The sequence below is a fragment of the Parasteatoda tepidariorum genome, chromosome 7 (assembly GCF_982258835.1).
Source record: "Parasteatoda tepidariorum strain Cologne lab strain chromosome 7, Ptep-v5.0, whole genome shotgun sequence".
In the NCBI taxonomy this organism is placed as follows: domain Eukaryota; kingdom Metazoa; phylum Arthropoda; class Arachnida; order Araneae; family Theridiidae; genus Parasteatoda; species Parasteatoda tepidariorum.
This window is the reverse complement of record NC_141761.1, coordinates 68,034,147-68,051,819: the sequence shown is the minus strand read 5'-3', so window position 1 is coordinate 68,051,819 and position 17,673 is coordinate 68,034,147. Positions and strand designations below refer to the sequence as shown.

Genomic DNA, 17,673 nt, shown 5'->3' with positions numbered 1-17,673 from the left:
AATTCTAGATTTTATTGGCATAATTAGCTGTCTTGAGTGGCCAACTAGCCCGTATTCGCAAACTTAGCAACATTACTCTGTATTACTTATTTAAAGGGCAAACAGTTTTCAAAATCGGCACACGGACTTGGCATTAAATATGAAAATGCACATTTCAGTACAAATGCGTTTTCTTTCATCTTCTTACGCTTCTGTTGTGCTTCATGAGATTTACGCTAAACTCTTGTCCGGTTCAGAGTTTCATCTCAAGTCATTAACTGCCCCCCCCCAAAAAAAAAAAAAAAACTTGTCTAGGTTTAGAAATCCTTCTGCAACAAGTCATTTTTATTTTTCCAGTCTTTTTATGATCCTCTAGTGCCCAAGGAAGTTTAACTGCAAACAGATGGATCTAAAAATCGGGCACGTTCTTCTCGTTTTGCGGCTTCTTCATGACCTTCTCCTTCATAAACTCTTATAATTAAACTTAACACCTATATTTACTTAACTCGCCTACTTATTACCATTTTAGCCTTTTTCTCGGCAGAACACTTTAATCAAAAAATTTAGTCAAGAAAAGTTAAGAAAATTGGGGTATTCATTTTCACAGTGAAGTGATTTGCTTTGTCTTAACATTTCCACAAAATAAAAAGTGGTTGAAGAGATAAAAATTATTACAGTTTTTGTAGCTTATACCATCGTCAAAAATAATTGGGACAGTTTTTACCTAACCAACCTGTAAAGTTAGAACGAACTCATACGAGCAATGACAGTAAGTGAGTTTAACCATTAAGAACTGGATTTAAATTGGATTGAAATACGATTTATTTAATGACTCACCTTGTCAAGAATTTTTCATTAAATTGAGTCATTGAAAATGATTGTTATTGAAATGCTTTGTATGATTATCCCGAAACAAAAGTTTAAGACGCAGCAATAGACAAAATCAATTTAATAGATAAAGTGACTCAATAATTTAAATTTTTTTCTTCAAGAAACTTCATTACAAGGTTGTGAAACTAAAATATTACGTGGATATTGCATTTTGAAATCTTTAAAAAATAATTACATAAAATTGAAGAAAAAGAAAGTTTTTGTTTGCACTGCGTAAAGAACTTTCATCAGCCTTGCATGCTTGAATATGAGTGAGAGCGTGAAAGTGCCATTGACGGGATGTAGGGTGGTAACCATGAGTCCGACACTGCGTGCCAAAGTGATGTGTCGGCACGAACTCCTGACTTCCACGCCCTAAACGACACAGTGCTCGATATTGAAAGAAAGAAATGTACACACTCATTCAAACAATGTCAAATGTATTCATTCTTTTCAATATCTATGACGACATGCCATTCAGAAAGATGTTTTTCCTTTTTTTATTTATTTAATCCTCTCTCCAAATCGGTCACTTTTGATAGGTCATTACGACCAAGCATCATTGACCCTTCGTTAACGAAGATTTTTCACGAATGGCAACTTTACTGGCAAACTTCATATGTCTTTGAGTTGCTAGATAGTAAGAGATTCGTCCAAGTGCTTAAAACTTATTTCAAGAAAAAATAGAATCGATTACTGTTGACAGAAAATTAGTTTATTCACTTGAATATGCAATTATAGTTTTTATAAAGTTTACAATTCACGAAAAAAAGTGAACATCTTATTAACTTTTGATCTAATAATCGGATTATCCCACATAGGACTCAATCATAAAAATTCCTGTCTAAATTATTGCGACCATGTTTTCCAGATGGTAGATATTATATTTTGAGAGTCAAAAATCCAAGTTTGTAAAAAAAAAAGATGTATTTTTTCCAGGGAAAAATGTTTGCTTGTCTGATTTCGTCACATTTACTAGCGTATGCACTAATTGATCAGCCTATTTAAAGTTAGGCCCCCGAATTATGAGCCCTTGCATGTGAAAATCCAAGAATATTTAAATGAAAAGTTTTCTTTTTCACTCTGTAAATTGCATTAGCTCAAATTAGCTTAAATACTTAAAAAAAAGTTATCCCAAAATATTTTAAAGTTACTAATTAAATGTGAAATTAATAATTGATTTGTTCTGAATTTTTTTTAATTTTTTACATTTCGATCTAATTTTTTTTTTTTTTTTAGTCTTAATTTGAAGTTTTAAATAAGAAATCACGTTTATAATCGTCACTAAGGTGTCCACAAAGATTTGATTAGTTCCATATTTTTAACCCATTACTTAATAAATATATTTTTTCTTCATATTATTGTATCCTTTTTTTTTTATCACCTTCTTAAAATTTATTGAAGTGTGGGAATGTTTGAATTCGACTTTCATATATGCTAACTCTTAGTAAAAATGCCATTTATAAAAAATGGTTTTACAAGCTTTAAATTATAAGTGAAGTTATTTTCTTAGAAAAGGAATTTTTATGTATGGGTTCAAAAAAAATTTATAGATATTTTCTAATTAAATTTAGAAAAGTAATAAATACAATTGCCATAAAACATAAATCTATTTTTCAGAATTTCAAGTATTTGCATAGACCGAAGTATTACATTAACCGATTTAACCCACTTCTAAAGAATTTGATGAAATATAATTAAGTAGTTAATATAGAAGAAAATTACTTCCGTATTTTTTTACACCCAGATTAGCAAGTTAACTATGAAGTTTAAATGGGTTAGTTTCCTAATGGAATCGTAGAATACTTACTGGCAACTTAACTGTATTAGATAACTAAGTTCAGCCCGATAAATAATTGTATTTCGCCATTTTAACGACAATAACATTATGCCCTTTTTTTTATTTTTTTATTGCTTATTTTTTCTCTTTACTGCCACCGAGAACTAACTGCAGAGGAGATTAGATGTAATTTTCCCAAAGCAAAATGCTGCTAGACATCCACAGGAAATTCATTTTAAACCAATATAAAATAATTCTTTATTGTTCAGAATAGATGTTATTCTCGAAAAAAAGTAATGAATTGTAATAAAAGTAACATGGCTGGTCAACGCCTAGGGGTCTTTGTCTGCAGGAATCGTCTCAGAGATTATGGCGTTACACTGACCTTCAAGATTAGTGGACTGACATTCCATTCGTAAAGATGGCACTGATAAGACTTTTTTTATGTAGTGTTCCAGATCTAAACTACAAAAGAAAATTTCAATTACAAAGCCAGACAGTTATTGTCTTTCTTTATACTTTTCTTGGCTTCAATGAAAAGATTATTTTCTGTAATCCAATTTCGCGTCCCTCCCTTTCTCAACGCTTCTTTTATATTATAAAGTAATTTCTTTTATAAAAGTATCCTTTATCGTCAACTTTACCTTTCATCTTTACTTAGAAGTAAAATTTATTATGATATTTTTTGTTGCTGCAGATTTGGGTTCAAATTATATGGTTAAGAAATTAAAAATTAATTATAATACACTGAAAATTTAGTCCATACACTTATTCCTAAAATTGCTATTTTTTTAAAAAAATTACAATTTAATTTGTGTAACTGCGTACAATATTAAATAAAACGTTTACTAGAATTTCAACGTCTTGATCTTTGATCTTTTTGCCATCATTGTTAAAAATAATAAAGTTGTTGATTCACAATACCGTACACATTTGTTACACTTTAATAAAGAGCCAAATTGCACGATATTAACATATTTAAACTTGAATAATAATCATAGTACAATTTTGCATAAGAACTTAATTTTTCAACCTCGGTAAAATATGCCGTATAAAATATTAGCAGAACTTTATTATTTTCTTCATTTAAGAAGAGTATTTCTTTAAATCTCATACTGTAAATAAAGGCCATGGGATTTATTGTTGGAAAAACAATTTTTGGAAGAAAGATTTCAGAATGCCCCTCGTTGATTTGCGTAAAGGATAATATTATAGTTGAGAGACTTTACAATATTTTCACTGCATTGCAACTATATTACTTTATATTTGAAATTCCGTAATGTTAATGCTTATTATTTATTTTGAGAAGCATCCATAACTAGTTATGAGAAAGATGTGTTAATTACGGCAAAAAGGCACAATAAATCTCAAATTAATTATCAAAACCATTTTTGGAAGTGATTCTGTTTTGAAAAAAAAAATGAGTACTTCTAGAGTAATTCTAGAAAATTAACTCTTTTTTCCTTTTTGATGACATGAAATAAATAATATAATAACTTTTTAGATAAATATATTAAAATGTACGTAGATGCAAATTATTTATTTTGTTGATTGATGTCTGATTCAAATTTCGTCTTTCATTGCCCTTTGTCTTTAAATGAAAATACTCGTTCATATTGCGTGTGACTTGAATATCATAATAATAAAGAAGACCTAACATTCATTTTTTTTTCTCCTGAAAATGGTACGATAATTCATCTAAAATCCATGGAACTCAAAAAGATGGGCTTGTAATGACTTTTACTTCCCGTATCCTTGAGCTACGATTTAGAAAGAAGATAATGCCTTTTATGATGTAGAATATTCAAACACAAGTGTACAAATTCTAAAAAAAAAATGTGAATTTTGAAATTAAAATAATTATTTCTCTGTGTGTATCACTGATAATATACGGTACGAATTGTGTCAAAAGAAATTTACATAAAACACTGACATTTTTTGCTAGGATTTTTTTTAAAGAAAATAAAGATAGAATATGTTTTTTTATGAAAGTTTTTGTGTAAAAAAAGAACCTCTCGTGTAAGAAGTTAATTCCTAAAAACGTCAGCATTCGCATAAGATGGTTTTTATACATTTTTATTACTTTAGGGGGGTAGTCTTATCATTGTTTGGTGTCTATAAATTATTTAAAAAATTTTCTTTCTGGGGAATGAGTATTAAGTGTTTTTTTATTAAAAAACTTTTTTATTATGTAACTGGTCGGTTTCTTGAATCTGTGACGGAAAAAAATAAAAAATCAACTAAGCTCCCCCGCTCTATATCGTACATGATCCATATCTACCCTTTTGAATTTCAAATGAATGTAGCTAGACTTCTTTCGTAGTACGGGAAAAAAATACTATTTGATACAGGAATAATTGGACATTTACTTATATGTAATAAGTTTTCATGTGGATTCAAACAGATTTCAACAAACAGATTTCAAACAGATCATTTTGAGTATTAAAATTTAAGAGATGTTAATGAAATTTCACAATGATATTTGCTCGTGGTAAAAACTCTTGAAAATACAACTGATACAATCAAACAAAATATATTACCAGTTCTTTAAGAACTCTACTGAAAAAAGAAATCTGCAATTGCTGACATTAAATAACAATAAATTAAATTACTCTGATTTTCTTTACCTTTTTTTTCTACCAAGAAAAAGTTAGAAATTCTTTCATCTATGCTTACTGAGGCGATAACAGAAATTATACCGAACATCTTGAAGACCATTAGAGACATTCTAATCGATTTTAATCATAGATATCGATGGCCTTCCTGCATCATAATCGGTCAAATTATGCTTCAGGGAAGAAGAGTGAAAGGGTGGTAATGTATATATAATTAAGGCCAGAGTACGTGAGACTGCATGTATATGTGCTGCTTGAGACTATCTTCGATAATCTTTTATAACCTTAAGGGGCCTTCCGTTGCCCAAAGAAAGGGTTAAAGACCGCTACGACTATGACTATATGGGGCTGTTTCCGTGACTTAGGCGACAGTTCAGCTGTCGCTTTCCGGTTTTGTGAATTTGTGATGAATGAATTTTCGATGATTTGCCGAAATGTTCTGCTTAAAAATATTGAAAATGGTATAGCTCACTTAATGATCATTTATTCTTTCACTTTTTTTTACACTCCTTCCGCATTCTTTGTTGTTATTTTACGGTATAATCAAGAGCTCAGTGTTTTTAATTGCACAGTTTATCTATAGTCATTAAATAAAAATTTTGTTTTGCAGTTTTTAATCGAACATCTATTTGCATTAGATTTTATTGTTTGTTTGCATTTCTTTTATTAATATTGCATTAAGAAACTAAACAACAATAACGCAGATCTTCGAATCAATTCAATGGATGTATTCTTTTTCAATTGATGTGTATTTTTCAGGAGATGTGTTCGTATTCAGATTCCCCACAAAAAATATAATGTTGTAAATATCTATTCACGAAGTCATTAGGATAATCGAAATGCAAAGCTATGTTTTTTCTAAGCTGCTTACAAACGAATCGCAATAAAAAAAAACTGCTTTTTTCAAAATAAAAGTGCATTAGGAAAAAAATTATTGCCAAACCCAAAACTATAGTTTTTTAGGGAAAAAAATAGGCATGTTAACTGAATAATATAAGAGTTCAAGGGAGCATTAATCTCTAGAATTATGTAGGTAAATAAAAAAAATAAAAAACTCTGAATCATTTTTGATGTAATAATCAAATTTTGATATACTAATATACAATCTTACTTGTTCAACGATATAAAAAATTCAATAAATAGGTATTAGTACTTTCTTAAATATTTAAATTAATGAACATTAACACTGTCTTAAATATATTAATTAATGTGTACATACGATAATTTAAGTAGCGAAAGCAGATTAAACTTAAGCCTCCTGAAATAAGAGGCCATTTTTTCGACAACTTTGGTTTTTTATTCTCATTAAATATATGGTCTCTAATAGTAATTGAGTCTAAAGTTTGAATCCCTTGAGGTTAATTGTGTTTTTGTGTGGATTTTCCCATGTCTCAAAAACTATTTCCACAAATCACGAATTTTTATTTTTGCGCTTAATTAAAAAAACGCGTTTATCCAAAGGTATGCTATCGCAAGAAAATGCTATTTAATGTTTACGTTTCAATTTTTTATTATTTAACTTAATAGTAATAAAAGTAAAGCTTGAATTTTTATGGTAAAAAATTTCTGACGCTACGTTATAATAGGTAATTTTAAACTACAAAGTTCAAAACTTATACGGAGTTGATGGGCGAACTCTTTTTGAGCTATAAAATGTGTAAGAAATTGCATTTTAAATTTCAAAATCTGAAAAAGATACTAGAAACTACTTTTTTATTATCAAAATAAAAAGTTTCTGTTGAGACAATAGCAAGTTTTAGTACATACAATTCCAGAGATTATTAACTAGAAATCGAGGTCTTAAATACATTTTAATCTTTCATCCTCACATTTCTTAAAATATATTCTCACTTAAATGAATGAGTTCTTTGAGTGAATGAAGAATGAGTATGATTGCAAGAGTAAAGTACAGATTAGGCTGTAGATAAGGCTGCTTTAAAAAGTTAAGTTGAATTTACAATAGAGTTTATCATGTTAAAGAATTAAACAAAGTTATTTCAATTCATCTTCGTGCAATAGTAATAAGTGCGAATTTTGTTTAAAAAAATTGATTTAGGAGAGAAATTTTATGGTCTTTATTACATCTATCTATTCCGCGAAAAATATGTAATCGAAACAAATTTTCATTTATCACGGGTAAAAGTACGTAGAAGTTAAACGCATCATGCAAGAGTTGTCCTGAGCATAATATCAAAGCTACCAAAATATAATTTTTTTTTTTAAAGTTTTAGTCTATTTTAATTTTTGGTTAAGGACATAGGAAATATCAAATGCTTTTTTGTAGTGTATAATACATGATTCAAGCATAAAAAAATATATCATAATTAAATATCTTGCGTCTAAAAAGTTAAAATAAAAAAGTTTGAACAACTTTTCAGTTTCTGAATTTTACAAACGTGGTAGAATTTTTTATGATAATTTTGTGCCTACCTAACTACTCTGCTCAAACATAAGTTAATTGTTGATGCATAAACTAATTATTTCTATCTGAAAACGTCGTTTTAAATTGTTTGCGTTTAAGTAGTAAATAACGATGAAAGCATTATGATATTGACTTTCGTAATTAACAAATACTATAATTTTTTTCTCACCTGACGTTAAAATTAAATAATTTTAGATAGAGAAAAAGTAGACAAATATTTTACTGTTACAGTAAGAATTATAAAAATTTTAAAATGGTGCAAATCAAAGTTTCAAGTATAATTGTTTAACGTTTAAACGTTAAAACAGCGTTTGTAATGCCAAATAGTAAAATTAATGCTAAATTTGCTAATTGTAAATTTAAGCATAGTTTTTTTCTCAATTACAATTTTGCTACAAAAACTTACTCTCATTTTCTTGCAAAAATTAAAAAATTTCGCAAGAATCGGCAAAAATTAAAAATTTTTGCCGATTTCCTAACGTTTTTCGTTTAAAATTCATTTTAAACCGCAACACTTAATTTGAAATATAAAAGTATTTTAGTTCATTTTTAGTATCAACGATAAGTATGTAAGTACTAATGTAACTGTACTAATGTAACGGCACTGTAACTAATGTATCTAAGTACTAATGTAAAGTAAACTATAAGTAAACTAAGAGGGGGGGAAAAAAATTCATCAAGATTTATTTTAAAACAGATTACATATATTTAAAAAAAAATTAGAGTTTTCTTTTAAAAGATTGATCTAAGTAACTCCATCCTGCTACTTACTTTCTCAAAAAAAAAAAAAAAAAAAAAAAACCGTATCCGAAAACCCACATCCGATCCACGATCAAAATATTGAGGGAAAGGATTGATCTTCTTCAGTTCATCCTTTCTTCGTTGGAAGTTTTTGGTAGTATCGCCATCTATTGAACAAAATTTAAAGCTTTTTACAGCGATTACTCTGCCATCTATTGTTACAAATATGAATAAAGAACTCATCCCGCAATACACTATTATTTCAGTCGTGAAACTAATAAAAAATAATCCAAGAAAATGATATCAATAAAGGCAAGAGGAAATTTATTAAACGCATTTAAAAATATTTTTTGGGCAACATTTCTTTAATTCAAAAGTGTTTGTTTATTTACTCGTTTACAAAATATTTTGTTTAGTGATCGTTTTGGAGCTTAACTGCTGCTTATTTTTGTTGTATAAAAATTGTATCAAGTTTCAAAATAATATCTTATTTTGTTGCATTATGTATTCGAAATTGCGCATATTTCAGGCGCTTTAGTTATTTATTTTTGTAAAGATAAAATGAAAAGGTTGGACTCATAAATATTTTAATACCTAATAATTAATAACTTAAAACAGAGAATAAATGAAAAAAGAATCAAAAAACTTACAATTAAATAATTGTCAAAAGTCATAAATGCAAAAAAAAAAAAATTCATCAATTGAAAAAGCAGAAACGAGATCGGATAGGAAGCGGCAATAATTTAAAATTCTGATCCAAAATTTAAAATAAAAAATTAAAAAAATAAAAAAATTTAAAAAAAAGAGAGAGAGAAATTACCTCATTTTTATAAATAAAAAGCAGATATTTACTTATTAGCAGAAATGTCACTATCTTTTAACCATGAAATTTTAGATCTGCTGATTTGTAGATAAACTATTAATAAATTAATAATTATACTCAAGTTGAGAGTATAAAATCAGTCTATTTTTCTCTCTCCTGGAATTAAAATGTGTGTTTTTATAAGTGTGAAATCATATTTTACTCTAAGAAAAGGGAGGATATAGGCTCTATATAATGTCTGGTAATATCAGAAAAGGGTCATATATTGTTCTCCGCTACTATAGAGGCAGCTCGTTTTTTATTTAGTTTAAAAAAAAGTTTAAATTTCTTTAATAGTTTTTTAATAAAGAAGTAAAATCATGGTAATTTGAATGGTTCTTTTAAGCGTTATTTAATATTTATTGAGCTTCAATTACTATTCTACATGATGCTAACAATGCTTTATGTTTGAATTGTTTTTTTTTCACTTAGTTTATTATGTTTGATATAGTTGATTTGGTTTATTCAATGATTCTTGATATAGCTAATGAATTTGTGATTAAATGAGTGGGTGAATGTATTAAACAACAAATGAAAGGAAGCAAATCATTAATGAACAAATGTATCAATAAATTAGCAAATCAGTTAAGAAACTAACAAAAAAAGGTTATAAATGTACAAATTGGTTGATGCATGACATATATATATATATATATATATATATATATATATATATATATATATATATATATATATATATATAAATATATAACTAATATATATATAATATAACTAATATATATATATATATGTATATATATATATATATATATATATATATATATATATATATATATATATATATATATATATATATATATATATATATATATATAAATATATAACTAATATATATATAATATAACTAATATATATATATATATGTATATATATATGTATATATATATATATATATATATATATATATATATATATATATATATATATATATATATATATATATATATATATATATATATATATATATATATATATATATATATATATATATATATATATATATATATATATATAATATATATATATATATAACTAAATATATATATATATATATATATATATATATATATATATATATATATATATATATATATATATATATATATATATATATATATATATATATATATATATATATATATATATATATATATATATATATATATATATATATATATTTAGTTATATTTATTAATATCTTATAGACAGCAGTGTAGTATATTGACATTTTTGCTCAAGAGAAAAAAGCTTAGTAGTTAAAAAAACAGTCATTTTAAGTTAATAGGTAGTAACTCAACTTAAGCCTTTGCGTTGGATGGACCATGAATTGCTTATATTAATTCTCTTATCCACTGTAGAAAGAATCAAAAATGGTTTTGTTGCTGATATGTGCACAATAAAATTTTGTATAATAATCAATCATTAAATAAAAAAAAAACTTTGATTACGTTCAAGCATATTACAATCTTATATAAACTTGGTATTAGGTAAATATTTGCCCTCTCTCTTTATATTCAACAGCTTAAAAAAATTTCTGGCAACTGTTTCAATGTCCTGGCATTCATAAGACAGGAAAATGACAGCCAGGATAATTGCAATTTGCCATTATGTAGCATTTAACTTTAATTTAACATTTCTACCTAAGATGTTCACATTCCGCAGAAAATAACAGGATTTCTTGAAATAATTCAGGTAAATCTATGCAGTTCATGTTATTAATGATTTCAAGAAGACAGGAAAATGACAACATAAAAACCTACTCACCTTGAAAAATTTTTGAAATAGGTTTTGAACCAGAAAGTTGGAATTTTATTCATGCAGCAAGACATGCTCAGATAGGATGGTATTTTAACCAATCTATTAATATAAGATATTGATTGCTGGCGCTATCTAATTTGGCTATAAATCACTAAATAAAAGTAGCCAGGAAAATGACAGATTCTCTTGTGACAAACAAATTATTGACAGAAAAAATTATTTTCAACAAAGTTTTGTAAATAATATCCTCTGCATATATTCTGCATATATACCCTCTGCATATATTCAACGGTTGAGATAAAAAAAAATTAGATATTGAAAAATTTATGGGATGTTTTGAAGCTAGTTATTATTGGAAATATTATTTGTGACATACCAGGAAAATGACATTTTGAAATTCAATATTAAAATTAAAAAAGAAAGCTCTTTTAATAGAACTATAGTATTAGATCTTGAAGCAAGAGACTGTAAATTGTCATATTTCGTGAGAATCACCCACATATATATAAATATATATATATATATATATATATATATATATATATATATATATATATATATTGCAAATTGTATGAGCATTAGCTAATGTTTCGTCGGTTGTCGGAAACGTTTCTTTAACTTACGCCGTTTTTCTTTTATAATTTCATAATCGTAGCATAAACTTCTTCACTAAGGACCATATTCAACAACAACAAATCGACTCTCTCTTTAGAAAGAATTTTTCTTATAGCGATGCGATACATCAACGAAGGTTTGATTTTAATAAGTTAAGAAGATGCGGTTCATAGTAATAAGTAAGGAGGCACGTTAGTAAGTTAAGAAAATCGTAACATATGATGTTTCAATTGAATCTAACTCACCAAAATACTATTTTTTGTCCTTTAAAAAGAACGGAAAGGACTTCGTGTTTAAAACTTTAATTATGTCAAGAAGGTCTTCGATTTTCAAATTTCGAATTAAATATGGAAATTAACTTCGAAAATCATATAATGTTCTGGATTCCCGCATAGCCTGGATCAAACCTGAAGTATCAGAATGCTCAGAAGATCTTTCTGGATTTTATTGTAGCATTGAAGGAATTTTGTCTGAAATTGGATGCATTGTTTCAGCTTTACGAAATTTTGTCTTGCCCAAAACTTAATTCAAGTCGGGTAAGAAGCATCATGTGACACATAACCGAAAAACCTAGCGCTCTAGAAGAGGACAGAACTTTTGTTTTGAAAAACAAAAGTTGTCCCTTTAAAAAATTGAAGATACATAAATTTATACCTTTTTTATTCTGACGTCATCTCTATTTAAGATGTTTTGACATATTTGATTAATCACACAAATAAATTGAAGCCTAGATTCAATAGCCATCCTATAATCTGCCTACTAAATAACTCTAATAACTTAATAGCCGTTGAAACCATTGTAAAAATGTTGAATAGATTTATTGTTGGGGTATATTTAAGGGCAGAATGGGAAAGCTAAACGATAAAACCTTTTTCTTTCACCTCCATGCTTGGAATAGAAGAATAGTTCAATCGTAAAGAAAATGCTTATTATCTACTATGATGTAGCGAAGTATATTCAAATACATGAAATGGAAGTGAAACACATGGCAATTTCAATCATATTTGGAGTGCTCTATCATATTCTGTACAAGCGTAATGGTTTACATTATAAAGAATTTCTTAGAAATAAATCTCACAATGGTAAAGTTGAAGAAAATATCTGAAATTGAAAATTGTTTGAAATGTTGAAAGGTAGTTAAACGTGGGTATTTGATTTGGAAGGACGTTTAGAAGTAAGAGATCTTTTTAACGGAAATGATCCTTTCAACTAAGATGACATGGTAGAAATGATTGATCGTTATACTTGGAAAGAAATAGCAGGCACTTGAAAATCATTTTAAATGCGAAATGCTAGTTAAATGCAGGCATTTATAATATCAGAAAGATGTTACTTTTCGAAATCAATGATATCTTTAAAGGAATGATCCTTTCACAAAGAAGTGATTGATGACTGTTTGACTGTTAAGAAACTGGAACAATACATATTTTTGCTCTAGTAGAATAATTTTATGTCAGGGTCAATAAAATTTCTTTTGATACCCCTTATCATTGCGTTATGGCATGTTAGCAAACTAGCAGTGCAAACAATTTTGTATGTCGACTCTGGTAGTTGTTATATCATGACATTTAAAAATTAACAGTGCTGAATCATATAAAAAAATCTATATTTGGAAATTGAGGGATAAGTGTCAGTATATGAGAGAGAAATTGAAAAAAAGACAAAGCTATGTTGTTTTCCACGTTTATTGGTTTGTGAAGTAGGCTGATTCAGTAATATTATATGCAAGCAAGAGTGCTCAATACATTTTTCTTATGATTAGTCACGTAATATTTATCAGAAAATTTATACTTTCCTTGCACATTTAGGAAAGGAATGGTGCAACTTTCGTGAGAAACAAGCGAATGCTCAACTAATTAACAAAAAAAGTGGGGCGCATCTAAAAAAGGAGCATCTCTAGGGTAACCTAATACCATAACCATAACCTAAACTCTCCATAACCTAAACTCTCCCGTCTTTTGAGAGTGATGTGCCCGACGTTTTTTGGTTTTGGTTCAACAGAAACCGGATTATCTCTAACTTTTTTGTCCACTTAAAATTTTATTATTTAAGTCTTTTTATTTTATCATTTTTTAACAGTGAAAATCGGAATTTACTCATGATTCATTATTACTCAAACTATTTTCGTAAATTTTGTCAAAGCATTGTTTTTCAAGTGTCGTCGTTCATTTCAAACACTTCGTACATTCCTAATCAAATCATTAGTCCATAACGATAAAGGAAGTGACTATCTCTTAGGTGAGGCCACATGTATATGCATAATTGAGTTTTAGCATTGTTTATCTTTCTTTCAAGGGGAGAAGACAATTAACAAACAACTAAGAATGAATGACAAGCTAAATATTTCGCTCTCTGCTAAGCTGATATATCTAATTGCAATCTTGAATTATATTTCCATTTATCTCTCAAGTTCTTCTGGACTTTTAAAAGGACATGCTTGGAATTTTTTTGGATGACCATTGTCTCTCAGCTGAGTTTCAATTGAAACAAACTAAGTGTAACGAGACATGCTTTTTTTTTGCATTTAATTAGATGGCGTGGTGAGTGCTTAGAATATTACTTATTTATGATTGTCTAAGTGTAATCAATGGTTTATAATGGAGTTTAAAAATGTCGAATGATCATCGATTATCATTTTGTCTGGTATACTAGTTGAATTCTAAATGCAATCATCTAAAATAAATTTGAAAGGTATAGGTATGTGAATAGTTTTTAATCACTCATCAAGATTAAACTAGTGTTCTTAATCCTATCCACACTCTTTCTGAGGAGCTAAATAATAAATGAATAATGTCAAAGAAAAAATTAATGCACACGCAAGTATCAGTAATTATGTGGTTTAATGAACACATTATTTAAAATGCATCATTGCAAATCGCAACGGGAAAAGTTCGTTTTAACCTTCGTGAAGTCTCATGTTGTACAATTACGTCATCTTTAAACTTGATTGCATGTAGTACAATTCGAGCTGAGATAGGGTCTTACTTAATGTCTAATAAGAGGTTGTAGAAAATTTTAACACTGTTTGTGGCAGGCAGTCTTGTTAAGAATGCGATAGAGTTGAGCGGCGAGACAATCATGGCCGGTAAATTGAAGAAATCCACCACTGCTTCCCTTATAGGTCTGTCAAGTATATCTAGAACAGAATTTTGGTCTGTCAAGTATATCTAGAACAGAATTATTTCTTTCTATATCGACCACTGCTTCTCTTATAGGTCTGTCAAGTATATCTAGAACAGAATTATTTTTTCTACATCTGGTTTCTATTTTAACTATGAGTTCGTTCTGGTTTCATTCTGGTTCACTATGAGTTCATCCACTGCATAATTTAATTAGTTTGGAGGTGTGAAATGATGCATCTCGCTTTGCACATTGCATCAACAAAACACACTTTTTGGTTGACATCTCATTACCATGGAAAGGCTGCCTGCTTATTATCATATTGCAATGGACAGGTATCTATTGCAAAACAACATCTTTTTGATGAGACATCATCCAAATTAGCAGCTATTGGCATTCGAAACTTTCATTTGATAGTGGAACCTAATAGAGCTGGTGGATTCAATGGCATTCTGTGAATCTGGCGTTAGAGCTACATTTTTAAACTTACGTAGGTGGCAAGTTAGCAGTTTGAGAGTGATGCGTATCAACACTACATCGCTATCAAAAGCAGTATCACTCTTTCCGAAAGAAATATAGTAATATCGATAGCAAAATTACAAATAAATTATGTGATAGTAAATAAGACTACTTTCGTTAATTAAAGACAAAAATTGTAGTTATAAAAGTCTTATTTTATTATTAAAACATGTTAAATAAATCAAAAATAAGAACAATTTAAACTAGAAAATCGTGTAAATAAGCTAATTACTCAAAAAGGAATGGTTTTAGATCTCATTTAAATTTTCACTACCTTTAACCAATCTTTTGATTTTTGGCAACTATCACCAAAATTTGTTAAAATTTTCTAGTCCTGGTTTTTCATGGTTTCAAAACGTTTAATATCGTTCAGATTATTCGTATAGCGTATTATAGAACGATGCATTCATATGGAGGATATCCTAATATTTTTCAACCGTAATATCTCGCGAATTTTTTCAATCTCAATAATCGCAATAGAGGCAGGCCGAATGGAGCACATAACGTCAAACAGGTATTACAATACCTAGCATCGTAAATATTATATAAAAAGACCCAGAAATATTGTCTATTAAGTCCTTTTAATCTAGAAATCACTTCTCTTTTGCAATTATTATTAAACGATTTCTGAAATGTTTCTGATACGTTTGTAATATTTCGCAAACATTGTGTAAAAGCATTTTATATTTTCAATTAAAGCACTCATGTAGAAGTGCAATGATAAATTCTTATGCTTTAAACTATAAAACTAATAATTACCCACATGCTGCATTAACAAGTACTTATTAATCTTTTATAGAGAAACCAGAACCATTTTATTAGCAAGAACTCGTTTTTTTCAAGAAACTTTAAAATCCATTTCAATGGCATTTTTCTTAACCTAAAGCATTTTAAATACATGAATAAAAGGGAATTATCCTACTACATGAGGCGTGAAATGCATGGTTTTATCTCTTTTTCCCAACACCTATGTTTCCTAAATGCATTCTTAGTATAGTTAAGAGCCTGTTTAAGTTATTTGTCGCAATCTTTAATGGTTTTCCTACGTTGGCTTTCTATAGTGACAAAAATTGATTGAAAAAATGTATGAAAATAAAATACAGGGACTTTTGTTAAAGAATTGTATTTCAGCTTTATATATTACTTGATTGCATTAAATGTCAGTCTACAAAAATTTGTAGATCATTTGTAAATTTTTAAATTATAAAACTATTTTTACCCGTGCTAATAATTAATATATTTAGAACTTGGAATGATGAAATACAATAGTTTCAAAATCTTTAAAACATGAGACAATTACAGTTTCATTCCCCCAAATATATATATATATATATATATATATATATATATATATATATATATATATATATATATATATATATATATATATATATATATATATATATATATATATATATATATATATATATATATATATATATATATATATATATATATATATATATATATATATATATATATATATATATATATATATATATGAATTAAATGTAACTTGTGTTTTTCAAATATATTAATGAATATGATTATACTAATTAGTTTGTTAATATTTCAATGATTTATTTTTATGTATATCTAATGTACTAAGTTTCATTTTTAGGTGAGTACCAGTATTATGTTTTCCAAATTGAATCAACTGAATACCTATAGAAACAAGTGATTTATTTGACGCATGAGGTAATTTTGTTTTTTCTCCGTGTATAAGTAAAAATAGAAAAGTTTAATAGATTTAGATTTCCAAACTTTTTGGGATATTTATTATAATTAAATATTTGGTTTCATGCACGTTCTAAAGCAAATTTATTTCCCGTTTTTTTGTTTTTATTAGTTTAAATTACATATGAAAATCTAGAAATTAAAATTTTCTCCTAAAGTTAAGCTGTACAAACAATGTTAACATAATTCTATCATACATTTTAAATATGAGAAATTTCGGTTCTAAGCAAAATAAGCAAAGTTTTTTAAAAATGAAAAAATATTTTATATTGAAAAATTAGTCTTAGTATGTATTGGAGTTCTAAGTAACTTAAACTACTGAAATTAAAAACACAATAACAGCAAGTTTAAAATTATGAAAATTAAAGGTAATTTGTAAATAAAAGACAAATTCATTTTCAAAATCGAAAGACCAAAAATCAAATTCAATTCAAAAGACAAATTCATTTAGGAAAAAAGTTTAATTTCAAGTGTTTTTTTTAAACAAAATTCAGTGCACTTTATTTTTAAAAGCATATTTTTGAATATACTTCTTTATTTAAATTGATAGGAAAATTTATCTGTTCTAATTGCAATGCAATTTTTGTAATAAAGAAAAATACATAAAAACACATTTTCCCCGATTTGTTAACGA

General features: G+C 27.3%; 1 protein-coding gene across 8 annotated transcripts in view; it reads left to right on the top strand.

The window, feature by feature from the left end:
* LOC110281924 (uncharacterized) overlaps positions 1 to 17,673 on the top strand; it is a 163,454-nt gene that overhangs the window by 95,570 nt on the left and 50,211 nt on the right. The window contains exons 1-2 of one of the 8 annotated variants that reach the window (XM_087167994.1): positions 13,753 to 14,203; positions 16,924 to 17,000. The exons of 5 other annotated variants lie outside the window; for them this stretch is intronic. The gene's annotated coding sequence lies outside the window, so the exon portion shown is untranslated. Of the gene's footprint in view, positions 1 to 13,752; positions 14,204 to 16,923; positions 17,001 to 17,673 lie in introns of those variants that run through there. 2 more of the 8 variants (XM_087167997.1, XM_087168000.1) reach the window with 2 other exon arrangements.